We start from the raw sequence: 14,400 nt of genomic DNA on the forward strand, positions 1-14,400 counted from the left end.
TGTTACAATTTTTTTTTAAATATTGATATATTATAATACTAATTTTATTATTTATAATTACTGTACTTTCAAGTGATGATAATTTTAATTTGTCTGTACTGTGAATTTATATTGGAAAAAAAATTAAAATATTTTACTATGATTATGACCAAATAGTAACACACAGAACAATCGATGAAACAAGACTCATTCCTTATATGAATATGTAGCTGGCTAAAAGATTATTATTATACAGTTTGCTTATGTAATCAAAAATAGTAATTTTAAACACACGATTCTAATATTTATATTAAAATAATAAAATATAAATATCGTTTCATACCGTTACAGTGTACTCATTATAATAATATAGAATCTATATTTAATTCATATTATGAACAAAAATAAATTATATCAAAAAGATTAGTAAGAACCAGGCAATTTTCGATTGAACTATTTATCGTATTCAAGTTAGTCTGGTTTGTTTTACAATTCTATATTATTTGATTATTGTGTGATATTGCAAAAACATTTGATCCGATATTTGTTTTTATTTACCTACGCATTTGACCACTAGAATACACTACAGATGTCAATTTCCGTAATAATATATAAACATTGTACTCACGTATCTAACTAACTGTACGTAACGTGTAAGTTACAGAACGGAAAATGGAACTATCGTGTCCATTGTAGTTTTACAATGATATATATTTATGTGTTATATTTAATATTGGTTTTTTGAGTTATCACAGTATTCGTGCGATTTGCAACCTAACATCAAACAATCATTGTAAATTATGCTAAATTATTATTAAACTATATAATATTATGATTTTTTATTATATGTGGCTATTTCAAAATTCAAAATAAATGTCCATGGTGACGTGTTAGACTATTATATTATGTATACATTGCTCTGTCTGTCAATAAAAATAACAATGATGTATCGCATCCGACTATAAACAGTTATGAATTATTTCTATTTCGATAGTGTCAACGAAATTTTGTCCCGGACAAAAGGCGCACACGTTTACAGTCAAACCGTAATTTAACCACTGACTGAACATGATGGAAAATATATTTTATACGTTAGCTACAATACTATAGAATTATATTATTACGCTGATTGTTGCAATATGGAGAGGATATGCGATATAGAAACTATTATATTATAACGAATCCTGTCTATAAAATAACAACTAATAAAAGAAGCTATGATGATATGACAACTAAAATCAATATAACTTTGTTTTTTAAAAATAAATGTACAATATGTATAAACTGGATCTTACCACGCATTTCTATACGTTGTAATATGACCATTCAGACAGACCTCGCGTAGGTACTAACGATAAATTTGGACTTCGAGGTCACCAAGGTTAAGTTAGATTTAATTGAATTGCATTTTGATAAATAAATAAATTAAAACACAAAAAAACATAATATTTTTTTCAATAATGGTTATCTTCTCGACACCTATGGCCATTAAATTTTAAATTATAAAAACTGTGAATGGTGAATAAGTCTGTGTACATAAAATACTGTCAACGAAAGTAAAATTAAATCGTATATATATTTAAGTTTATGCGTATATGTGCATCAGTTAAAGCGGTAAGTTTCAGATCAAAACTTTAACAACAAAGATGTCAATAGGTGGAATAAAACATGGATATAATATAATTATTATAAATACGGCTGGAATAGTTTTTGATGAACGCATGAAGACAATTATATACCATGTCACTCGTTTTAGTACAAAATTACCGATACAAAGACAACTATAATTTCTGATGATAAAAAAATCAAATAAAATCATGAAAAAAGCGAATTTGTCAAAGTTTAAACACACACACATACATACACAACAAACATACAATCATATAATATGAATCCAATAGATAAACTCGCTTGGTTTGTAGCGAAGAGACGTACATCGTCGAAAATCTAAAACAATAATAGCAACGAAAAGTGCATGTAATATTTGTAAAAATTAAAATGGCTTTAGAATCCTAGCTATGTAGCTATGTATGCCATGTTTAGGTAGATATTCAGCAAAAATTTATAAATTGGTTAGGTTGTATAATGTATACGATAGGAGTGTCCATATTTTACTTTACACAAAGCTTTATATGAATTACAATCCCACACATTTGCATTACCAAACTTCCTATCAATGATTTAAAAATATCTGTTTCATTTATCATAAATATTATCTGACATTTTGTATTATGTATTTCACAATAAAACATAAAACACATAATTCATAGTTAATAATAATAATACAAATAAATCGTATATTATTTCTATAATAACAAAAATCAAAAACTTTTTAACAAAAAACTATTATTTTTTTTTTTTTTAATTTTTTAAATCAAAAAAGAATCCATATTTATTACAATAAATATGAAAAATTGTTCCAAAATTAATACTTGACAATTCTTCTGAGAAAAACGAAAATTATTTGAGAAGAAAGTCTACGCAAGATCCATCCAATCTACTTATAAACAAATCTTAAAAAAGCTTAAGCTGCTAACGCTGCGTATTAATAATTATTAATTACTAATTATTGAACTGCGTCACGACGTTAAAAACGCAAGTATGATATATATGATCTGTACAATATATAACATATTTAACAATAGCTATAGAACGCGCGGAAAAATAAAAAGAAAAAGAGGTAAATCGTCGTAAAACAAAAAGCTTTTAATGTTTAATGACCAATGAAAATCGAACGGTCAAACGACTTGGAATAAATTACTGCCATAATAACTACATATAGTATTCGCGTAGTTACAAGCGCAGTTAAACGTAACGCAGATGCAGTTTTTTACGGTCGGCCGAAGGGAGCTACAGGACAAGGATCCATCTCGGACGACTCGTCTCTCCAGATATTTAAAAAAAAACTCACTCCGCTGTCGTCTTGTCGTGTATCGTCTATTTACGGTATAGATTTTGACGAACGGTTTCATCAGAAATTACGAATCCGATCGATATCCAACACATTTTATTTTTCGTATCATACGACTACAATAAGAACGTAATATAGTAAAATGCAATACGTAAAAAATTTTGAATTAACACGGGTTTAGATAGATAAGTAAATAATAAAATAAATAAATGAGTAAAATTTAAGTAACATTGTGGTACCTAATATAATTGTAATTAGTATTTTTTTTTTACTTCGGTCGTTTAGGTTTTCTTCGTAAAAAAAAAACGAAACCGGTAGCTTCGGAAGTTTACTGAATGTTTCGTGTTTGTTTTTTCAACACTACACTCTAATCTCGCGGTTTTGCCGTGTAAAATGTACCGTTTTTCTACTTCTAAATCTATCCACTCGCGTTTCGAGCCGGTTACGATATCTCCAAAGGTCGACCGCCGGTCGAATTCGTGTCCCGATTGTAGGATGAACCCAACCTCTAGCTTATTGTTTTCTCCGGACAGATATTGTTTCCATTACTTCCTGCCTGATTTCGAGGTCAGCCCCGACCACCGGTGCTCGTTTGTGAAATTTAACGCCACCCGACGGACAGCCGTTCTCCGCGGCGCCCGTACGGGGAGGGTACTATTAAAACGTACCAAGTATATCGTGTGTATCGACGAAGCGGAGATTTCAATTATTATCGTCGTCGTACGGCAATAAAGTTCGTGTTCGACGCGTATATAACGGGTGTGTGTGTGTGTGTGTGAAGGGCGTATTACAACAGTGCGACGGATGTCGGCTGGACTGTTCTATACGACCGGTCGTTATCGCGGAACTGAGACCCTCTCGCCCACAGCACAAGTCGTCCCTCGCCCGCCACCGCCGAAACGCGTACACACGACCTCAGTGCGACAGCGTCCGACGGAGACGGCGATGACCGGAAAATTCGTATCTACGGCCGAATGAAAAACCAATAAACGCAATTACGGTGGATTAAAACGTCCGTTTGCGTTCGGCGCCGTCGTAAAATCCACGGCCGAATCACTCGATACATAAACTCTAAAACTTTGCCCGACGCACAGGTGTGCGTGTCGTCCGTACATACGACTGAGGCGGCGGCGCGGCGGCGGCGGCGGTGTGCGTAACGTGGGGGGGGGGTGAACTTTTCGGGCGACCAGGTAACGCGCTCGGTGGTCAGAGGTACCGCACACCAACACGCGCGCGCTCGTGTATTATATACCAACTTGTATACCGCTCACGAAACCGGAATTCCAATCTCGCGGCGCGTACGCGGTCGGCAAACGAACCTCTGGTAACGACCGGACGATAATTACGTACGATATATATAGTTACGACGTATACGCGGCGACTGCAGTTAATGTCCGTTTTTAATAACAGGACAGTATCGTATTTTATTTATTTTAGGTATTTTTTTTTTTTTTTTTGTCTATTGCGACTCGACTCGACCACACCTATTATTATTCTTAAAATATACAGTCGTACGGTCGCTTTCTAAACATTTTAAATTCGAGCCAAGCGTTAGGAACATGTGCCTACACACAGTAATTGTTGGCAAAACATATAGCAAATCAATATTATACCAAACGATATTCTTTTGTCGTAATATTGCAATTTACTTCTAAGTAACTTTTTAATGTTTTTTGACGACAAAACGTGCGCAGTCGTATACTCGTTAACGCTAGCTAAACTACAAAATTAGATTTATGATTTTTTATTCCGATTTGACGTAATAATATTTAAAATAATGTACTGTAGTGCATACATCGTTACAGTGTTAATAATAATATAATAAAATTTCATAACAATATTACTATGACGATGTGCATTAACGACGTGTAATGTTGTTGTGTACGAAAACGATACTCCATAATTCGTTTCTCGAATTAATAGGTAGCTACTAACTGCAATCCCTGTCTGTACAAATATAGTATGATATTATTATGCATCCGCGCAATCCAACTTGTATTATTATTATTTTTTTTTTCACAATATTACGATTGCCATACTTCTTCTTGTCGTTATGTTAATATTTAACAGCCCCGGAAGTAGTTCAGAATGATAATGTTACCACAATGATCTTCCGTCTCAATTGAATATTGCCTATAAAATTGCGTCTCATAACTCGTGAAGAGAATGCATTGTTATTGTAATATGATGGTTTCACCACACACTCGGTCTCTGTAAACACAAATAGTGTACATATTATTCATATCTTAAGTATGTATGTTATGATATTATGGACGTCTAATTTGAATACTGTGAGAAACGACTAGAGTGTAATATTGACATAATAAAAGGGCGGTATTAAATACGTCCGCAAGGCAAATGCTAAGTGATGTGATAGTATTATACAACTGTCTTAAACTCAAAAGCTCGAAAGTTTCATGGTTATACGTTATGATATTACGTGAGCAATTTTTTTTTTTTTTTTTTTAATTAATACCACACAATATCATTCGATTGTAATTTTATTTAAAACTTCTGTGTAAATATTGATTTAAATAAAATAATCGTTAGTATTAAATAGATTGATGGTTATCGTATATATTATCTATTATTAATTCAAATCTTCTATTATTTTTTTCATTTGAGATATCCTTTATTTTTTCAAACGTGATAACACATTTTTCGGAAACTGAATAAAGAAAAGGCACTATTGCTACATTATATTTTACACTCTAGACAACTATTAATAATACACTACTTTCTTCGTGTGTGTATATATCTGTGTGTGTGTGTATAAGAAATACCATTTAGAGTTTGATATAATGATAGCCTGACAAACAATATGAGCGATCGGCCAGCGAATTGAACGTAGTGCATAGGCCATAACACCGTGAACTGCAGTTGGATAGAGTAGTCCCGTTGTACTGACAGATTTGAAAACTGTTCTAGAAACAGTAAAAATGGAATCTATTTCGTTTCCTGTAATCTGTTTTATATTCTACATATTATGATGTCGATTTCTAAAATGTTACCAACTCTCACCGTACCTACAAAGCTTCATGATAATCATTAAGAATTTATTGAATTCTATTTTTAAAACCATTGTTAATTGAGATACATTTTTTTTAATGTCACATAATGTATGACTTATGTAAGTTTTTAAACGATTTAGTTTTTACAATTTATTTTTTTTTTAAATTTAACTGTCACGCTATCAGTATGACCTTTATCGGTATTTCTTTGTCTCATCATTTCTAAAATATATAATTATTATAGCTTTTATTTATATTATGTATAGTAATTAGATTTAGTTTTACAATTTGTTCTAAACAAAAATGAACGATACATACTAATGAGTCGAAATCATTTATAAATTAAATTCACAACTAAATGTAATTTTTTTTAAGAACAAATCTGTTAAGTTGTCAAATGAAATTGAAAATGTACTGATTTTTTTAGTGGGTTAAATTTACAATAATGCGTGTGCATATATCTATACTATGCATATACCCACGTTTCAGATTTTCGATAATAATTGTAAGAGTTTGATTATAATCAAAATTTAACATATACAAACATTATAATTTACTATTATTATTATTATTGCTAGTGATTTGATGGTTAATACATACATATAATAATATATTAAACACTGTGGCACTGTGATGACTTTTCAAATTATGATACAATATCCAATATTGCAATAAGTACTTATGTAAGATAAATCGTGCGATTCAGTTCTAGTACAATCTAATACATTAATGATATATTTAACTATGAACCTAACTTACCTTTAATAGTATAAAATATTATTATAATAAAAACTGAAAAGTCTTCTCCGTATAAATAAAGTACTGTACTGATGTTTCAATAAAGTCATTGTAATATATTTACTAGAAAAATTAGGAAAATCTAGGTTAATAAGCTTATTACTCCACCTTACTTTATATTGTTTCTGTATAATACGAGTATATGCAAAATTATAATCTGCTCAATTTTATAATTTGACTCATAATTGATGTGAATTGGTATTTGCTTCAGCGTTTCATTAATAAAACTTGGCAGTAAATCCATGAAAACTCTGCTTTGATATTATAGTATAATATATAGTACGTTTCGTAATGTTAACATTTATTATTGATTTAAATATTAATTATGAACATTAATTTAATATTAGATCTAATTATCATTTATATAATAACACTATTACATATACGAGACATTTTAATCAACAATAAATACTATAATGTATAAATATTTTAGTGGTTATGTAACGATAAATGTAATTCCACTTGCAACACTCAAAAAACTTAAGACTTAACATTCTATAGATTTTTTATCAATGCATAATTACATTTTTAAACCTCTTCTCTTAGTTAACATAGTTAGAAGACGTTGACCTTTGTAGTCTTTTTTGTTTGTCAGTTACATAAGTAACCAAACGGGTCACATGGATTCAATATTGTTCCTAACGAATATGTATTTACTTTGTAAATTCGTGGATTCGTAGTCAGTACAGCCAATGGTATTTGTATGTATTAAGAATTAATAAATTTTACATTTTCATTGTTTATGATATAACTATGATACAGTTATATTGTATTTTCTCGGTATTTTTCGAAATTTAGATAACATTAATTCCATTAATTCATTTTTTCAAATATAATAAAATTTCTAATAAAAGTTTAATATCTACAAGTTAATAAAATAGTTCGATATTGAATACTCAAAAACTATGGAAAGGATAATATATGATAGAAAAAGGATAACAGTTATAGTCTTAAAAACTTTAGGTAATATAATATACTAATACCACTAAATAGTAGAAACTCGTAAATAGCTATAGGCAATTTTCTTAAGTGATGATCATAATACTAAATATTATGTATTTTCACTTAAAATACTTATATATTTTATGAACATTGTTAACAATTTTACAGGAAATCATTAATGAGCAATGAAAAAAAATTCGATAAAATCAGTGTAAAACTATTTTTACTGGTGTTGTTAAATAATCATATTATAATAATAAGTAATCATTTTACATTTAAGTGACATTACACTTAGAAAAAGAAAATCATTGACTTTAATCTATTGAAATATTTTATAATGAATTATATTATATACTTTTTCATTAAATGTATAATATGATATACTACAGTTTGTTATGGTTTTGAATACATACATTAAGAAACGTATATTTTGAAATAATGTAATGGTCTGTTTTATAATGTATAATGTATATGTATCAATAATATGGACTAAAATATTTTAAATAATTCATAATACGATTGTGAACTATTAAAATTATATTCAAAAAATCAATTAATAATAATCATTTTAGAATATTACAAAACAAATAATTTAAAAATGTACCTATACTTCAATTTTAAATTATTTTAATAGTGAACTTTTTAAACTACAATTATCAAAAAAAAAATTTTAAAAATATCACTTTAAAAATAAACGTTAATTATACGTCATATTTGTCATGGACCTTAAGTTAAAAATTAAATGTATTATAATAATACACTAAAATGAACGTGTTATTTTTAACGATACATATATATTTTTTGGTGTAGTTTATATTTTAAAATAGTATAACAAATTAATTAAACTAAATACATTTTTAAAAGTTTAAAAAAAATGCATATGATTTTTTATTTTTAAGAATGGTCACTTTTATTTCTAGGTTTAAAAAGGATCTGTTATAAACATTTAAAAAAATACAAATTTTTATGACGTTCATATAAAATTATTTTGTTTATTCACTACATCTTTAATATTGATTACTTTTACTTTTAAAAATATATGTGTTTTGAATATAACATTATAATGTAGGTCATAAATTTTAATTTTTTAGCAAAATTCAAAGATTACCTTAAAATGCTCTTTAAGTTAGTGGTTAGCAAACTAAAAATATTATGTCGTACTATTTTGGACCATTTTGTAATCCAACTACCATTATTTTATAATCATATTTCACTTAAAATGATTAATTTAATTAAATAATTACAATCATAATTCTGTTTTGATTTCAACAGGTATGTGTGTATTGAATTGAAATTCTTCAAAAGTTTCGTAAACATTCGAATAACTAATAGACTTATAAATTATGAAAAAGCGAAGAGTGTATTGGTTTTAAAATGATGTGTTTTTTTCATGTTTTTCAATACAGTTTTGAGTAGAAAATTTTCTTTAATCTTTAGATATTGAAGGTGGTTACTAGTAATAAATTTAATGTAGGTCATACTTTGGTAGTCAAAATAGGAAATTTGTAATACTTTATTAAATATTCAACTAACACCAAAATGGAAATATTTACGAAATACCAGTTTTCAGTAAAACATTTTCGATGTTGTTTTCTTTTTTATAATTTAGAGTGGAATAACAATAATATAAAGACTTTTTCACCAACTATTTATATCGGAATTTCTCAGACATTATTTACTTAAATATTTTTGTTCTTTTGAACTATTTATAGAAATTTTAAATGTACTACTTTTCACGTTTATTTAGATTTGTGTTGTTAAAATGTTTGTTGCTTGGTCAATAAACTTAAAAGTGTAATTCGACATTTCTTGTAACTTGTTATTAACAAAATTTAAAAACATCAAAACATCAAAGAAACGTTTTTATAATTATTTGAAGTTAAAATTTAAATTGAATATTTTAATGAAGAACAACCATTTTCCTAAATCGATTTTAATTATTTTGTTGTTAAACAAAATATCATATTAACTGTGAAAATGTTTAAGGTAATATAAATTATTATTAACTGAATTCATTGAAATGTTTTAAAAATAGATGGACTACCAAACAAATTCAAATATTACAATATGAAAAAATAATATAAATCTCTTAAAGTTATTTTTGTTATATGCATACAATGATTTATCTTTGATTCGAAATTATTATATATTAGTATATTACACCATATTACAATAACCTACTTGATAAAAAGTTATAATATACTCTAAACTTTCTTTATAGAAAAATCAAATTCTCCAGTAAATTATATATTCTTTTTCATTTTTATATTATGTATTTAACTTCCTAAGGAAATAATACTTAATTTTTTTCAAAAATATCTTTTCTTTTGTTTAAAATAGGTTCATCTTAGTATGCATATTTATTTTCATTTATTCCCCTTTTGTTGTTTAATGTTTCTGCTTTATTTTAATTTAATGTTTTAGCAACATTCCACCATTCAAATTTACAAAATAACATATTACATTTATCGTCGTTCTTAATAATTCATTTTTATTCTTCAATACATTTCTTCATAATATATTTTATCGTTATTTTTCTTTTATCATAGTTGCTATTGTTTTCCTTAGATCTTATTATTATATAATATTATTTAAATATATATATATCAAAAATTATGTTTATAATGTTATGTTTTCATAGTACATTAATGTCAAATATACCTGCCGTAATATTTATCAGCATAATATTTCTTACTTCTGTACCCTACGATCGTTGCACTAAGTATTTTTTAGCTAAAAAAAACTGTATTTAATGTAATTTTATAAAATACTATTTTTTTTATTATACGTATCAATATCCATTGGTAATAGAAACACATCAAAGAAAATATAAGACTTAATTCAATCATAATAATACACAATGCATAATATAAATATATTGTATATAATGTGTATAAATAATTGATTCCTTATTGCTAGGATACATAAAACATATTCACTGACAAAAATAAAAGTTAAAAATGGTTAACCAAAAGGAAAAATATTTTTCACGAAGTACCAACAAAAATAACAAATACAAACCAACGACTAAAGAGATCAAGTACTATGCGGTAGACGTCACCAATCATTGTGAACAGCATGAAGATCAAGTCAACGGTTTCTTAGGTTTTTTAAAACGTTGGTTCACGTGTACACTATATCAGCCTCAAAGTGAAACAGAAGATAATATAATGCTGGTAACGGCTATCAGGTGAGAATGGTGTCTTAAAATGTCCAATTAAGTTTAAAAATCGAGAAGTTTTTTTTCTTACCAAACCAATAATAAAACTCGGTGTGTATTTTTTTCATTTTCTGTAAATAAATAAATTGGAAAATAATATTTATTTTAATATTTACGACTATCCTATGACTAAGATATTATTTCCATCAGTATAAAATATTATAAAAATTATACGTTTAAAATGTTGATGACGTACGTACGATAGTACGTGGATTAATACATCATATTATAACTACAGCACCATAATCATAGTAAAGTCATTTTTTTTTTTTTTGAAAAACAAACATTTTGGATTATATATATATATATATTATTGTATATATCATACAATAATTAACTAATAATAAATATAAGAACATTTTTACAGAGCATAACAATTTAAAATTTTAGTGATTAACGATACTAAAATCACATTGATTCATTAAAATAAAATAATATGAAATCTTCAAAAGGTAATTGATTTGTCTAATAATTTAATAATATTATCCATGTACTTACTAAAAAAAAACTCAAATAAAAAAATTCTTACTTAAAGTTTGATATAAATATAATGGTTTTAATGTCAGTTAGGATAGGACAGGTAGGTAAACACTCAATAGTACATACATATTACATTATACTAATTATACTATTTATTGTTTATTAATTATTATTGGTGTAGATTATGTAATAGGTACTTAATACAATATTAATGTAATACTATTTATTTAAATTATTACAGTGTCATAATAAACGCTTAAATATGTTATTTATCCTTCTATGTTTATTGTAAAAACTATATCATTGAAATGTAATTATATTTAAATAACTTATTATAATAAATAATACAAATGTATGTTTAATTAATTCAACCATTAGATATTATGACAAGAAACAAGTTACCATAAATTATTAATCGTCAGAATTAAGGCATTTTTTAAAAAATTTACATTTAGTTGGTTATGGATTCAAAAAAAAAAAAATTCGAATCAGCAATTGAAGAATATATTATTATACACACGATAATATTCAATTCTGAGTTATTAGTAATTTATCAAACAAACAAAAATTACCGTTTCAAAAAAAAAAATAATAAGTATTACTGTCCAATTACATTTATACATTACATATGCCAAAAACGTGTTGTGGATGTTATTAAAGATATTAAAACTTGAACGTACAACAGCAATTTTCCGTCAAGTCTTCAAACGGTGTTTGTGAGGCTTAAATCATTTTAACTCAATTAGGTTGAATTCTGACAATTCAGATGACAGCAGTGAGTTTGGTATTCGATACAATATACAGAATTTTATTTTATGTGAAATAACATACAAATTGTGTACAGTAAGCGGATAATCCGATATTTCCAAAACTTACTTAGGGGTTGGGTTTAAAAGAAATATTATGCTATATTAATACGGTTAGAAATCTTGCTGTTTGTTCAGTGGAGTTCATAACAGCCAAAACATTAATATGTAGCTATATTTGGAAAATTGGAACTAATGCTCAAAGACTAACTTTTACTGCATCTCTTCTATACAAACGCATTAAAAATTATAAAGGTAAGTACGACATTGTTAAATTAATAATGTGTACAATGTACATAAATAACCATAAACATTTTTGTAACACGGCGCATTGTATATGCAACTTTACAACAACGTGTATGTTTAAAATCATTATAATATTAATAAATACACGACATGAGCATAATAGAATCCGGTCAAAATTTCGACAGTAAAAATAATATTTCGAAAAGTATGAAATATCGCCAGATTTGAATTTCGATTGTAAAAACATCAAAAAACGAAAGTTGGTTTATTATTACTCAAGTAAATATTGACAAATGAAAATGTATGATGCCAATTTGTTTTGTAAAAATAATCATCTAATGAAATAATTAAAATTTATAAAAACAGATATATTTTCCTTTTAAACACCACGATACAATCAAAATTATTTTTATTTAAGTTATAAGTTATTTATAATCTATTTATGAATTATTGTTTTATTGTATTGTTTCACATTATTAAATCATTGAGTCAAAGATATTTTGATATCAGAAAACAAAATCCAACATTTATAATTGTTTTAACAATAATTTTTTTTTTTTTTTTTTATGGAAATTTCAACAAATAATAACGATGGTTAGTTCTTAAGCTATTTATAATTTGTACTTTTTAATATTTTGACTGTCAACATTTTCACTTGTCAACATTTTTTTAAGTGCCATAGTCGTGAATAATAATATATTATTCAGTATATTATAGGATCTTGATTACTTAAATTTTTATTATAACTTAAACCATTGTGATTGATTATACACAGTTAAAAAATGCCTACTTTTATCAATTTAGATAAATATATATAAATTAAATCGATGATATTGTTGAAATACTAAAATGTATAAATTACGCTGTTATTAATGGCTATACAAATAACATTTTCTATTTTTAAAAAATGACACATTTTTAAAGTACTTAAAAAGTAATAAAATAAACCTACATTTTGATATACAAATGTCGATAATTTAAACAACAAATTATTATTCAAAGATATTTCAAGTTTAAAAACGGCAATAAATTAGTTTTTTGTGCTAAAATATCTCTGAGTATTATTTTTAACACGACTCCTTTGAACTTTATCCTTATAATTATAAATAATAAAAAAATTTTATAATTAATATTTGAACACTTATATTTATTTAAAATATTTTTTTTTAAACAATTTGTGGAATTTATATTAAACAAAACGATATTGAAATTATTATTTCTTAACTAATTAACCTACACTTAAAATGTGCTTAAAGAATTATAAACATAAATTCTCATAAAATTTACAAAATATATTGTTGTTCAAAATAACAAACATTTTGAAAGATAATGTATTTGACACAGGTGTCATTTTGAATCTATTTAAATATTTCACTATCAGTTTATGTTGTAACATTGTGAAACAGAAAAGAAAATTGCATAAACTATAAGTGAACTTTTTAGAGTTTTGCAGTAACGGTAAGGGAGGGGGTGAATTTTATGGATGATTGCATTGCAACACTGCTGCAAACGGTCATAACGTTAGGCCATAGTGAATGTCAATGAATACGATCTGCCGAGAAGATGGTCGAATGGACTAGAGAAAGACTGAAGAAAATTGTAGTCGAAATCAGTGTCGAAATCAGCGAAGTGTAAAATAAGTTTATCGTCGATATTCTCAGAATTTAACTCGGCCGATTAAAAATGTATCAGTTGCTCAGAGAGGAAAAAATATAACCAAAAGAACGCATGAGATAATGTTAGTAATTTTTATTTATTTCGTACAAAAAAATCAAGACCTTTGTAATGTAGATAGATGGATAGAAGCAAAAAAATATATTTCAACAGAGGGCGTATCATTTCCATTACTGCACACTATATGACCGTATATGCGATGTCCCACGATAATTCAGTTTTGACTATGTAACTGTAGCCAATAAATGAAAACAGATTTTTTACAGTTCATTTTTTTACATTCCAAATATCGGATAATTCCATATTTTTAGATGGATTGTGATTCCCAAAATG

General features: G+C 26.6%; 1 long non-coding RNA gene across 1 annotated transcript; it reads left to right on the plus strand.

The window, feature by feature from the left end:
• The first annotated feature begins 278 nt into the window (after nt 1–278).
• Nucleotides 279–1,263, plus strand: LOC126550122 (uncharacterized). The gene is made up of 2 exons (XR_007604169.1): nt 279–449; nt 974–1,263. It is a non-coding gene; the product is annotated as an uncharacterized LOC126550122 (long non-coding RNA).
• The last annotated feature ends 13,137 nt before the right edge of the window (nt 1,264–14,400 follow it).

Source organism: Aphis gossypii, chromosome 2 (genome assembly GCF_020184175.1).
Source record: "Aphis gossypii isolate Hap1 chromosome 2, ASM2018417v2, whole genome shotgun sequence".
NCBI lineage: Eukaryota > Metazoa > Arthropoda > Insecta > Hemiptera > Aphididae > Aphis > Aphis gossypii.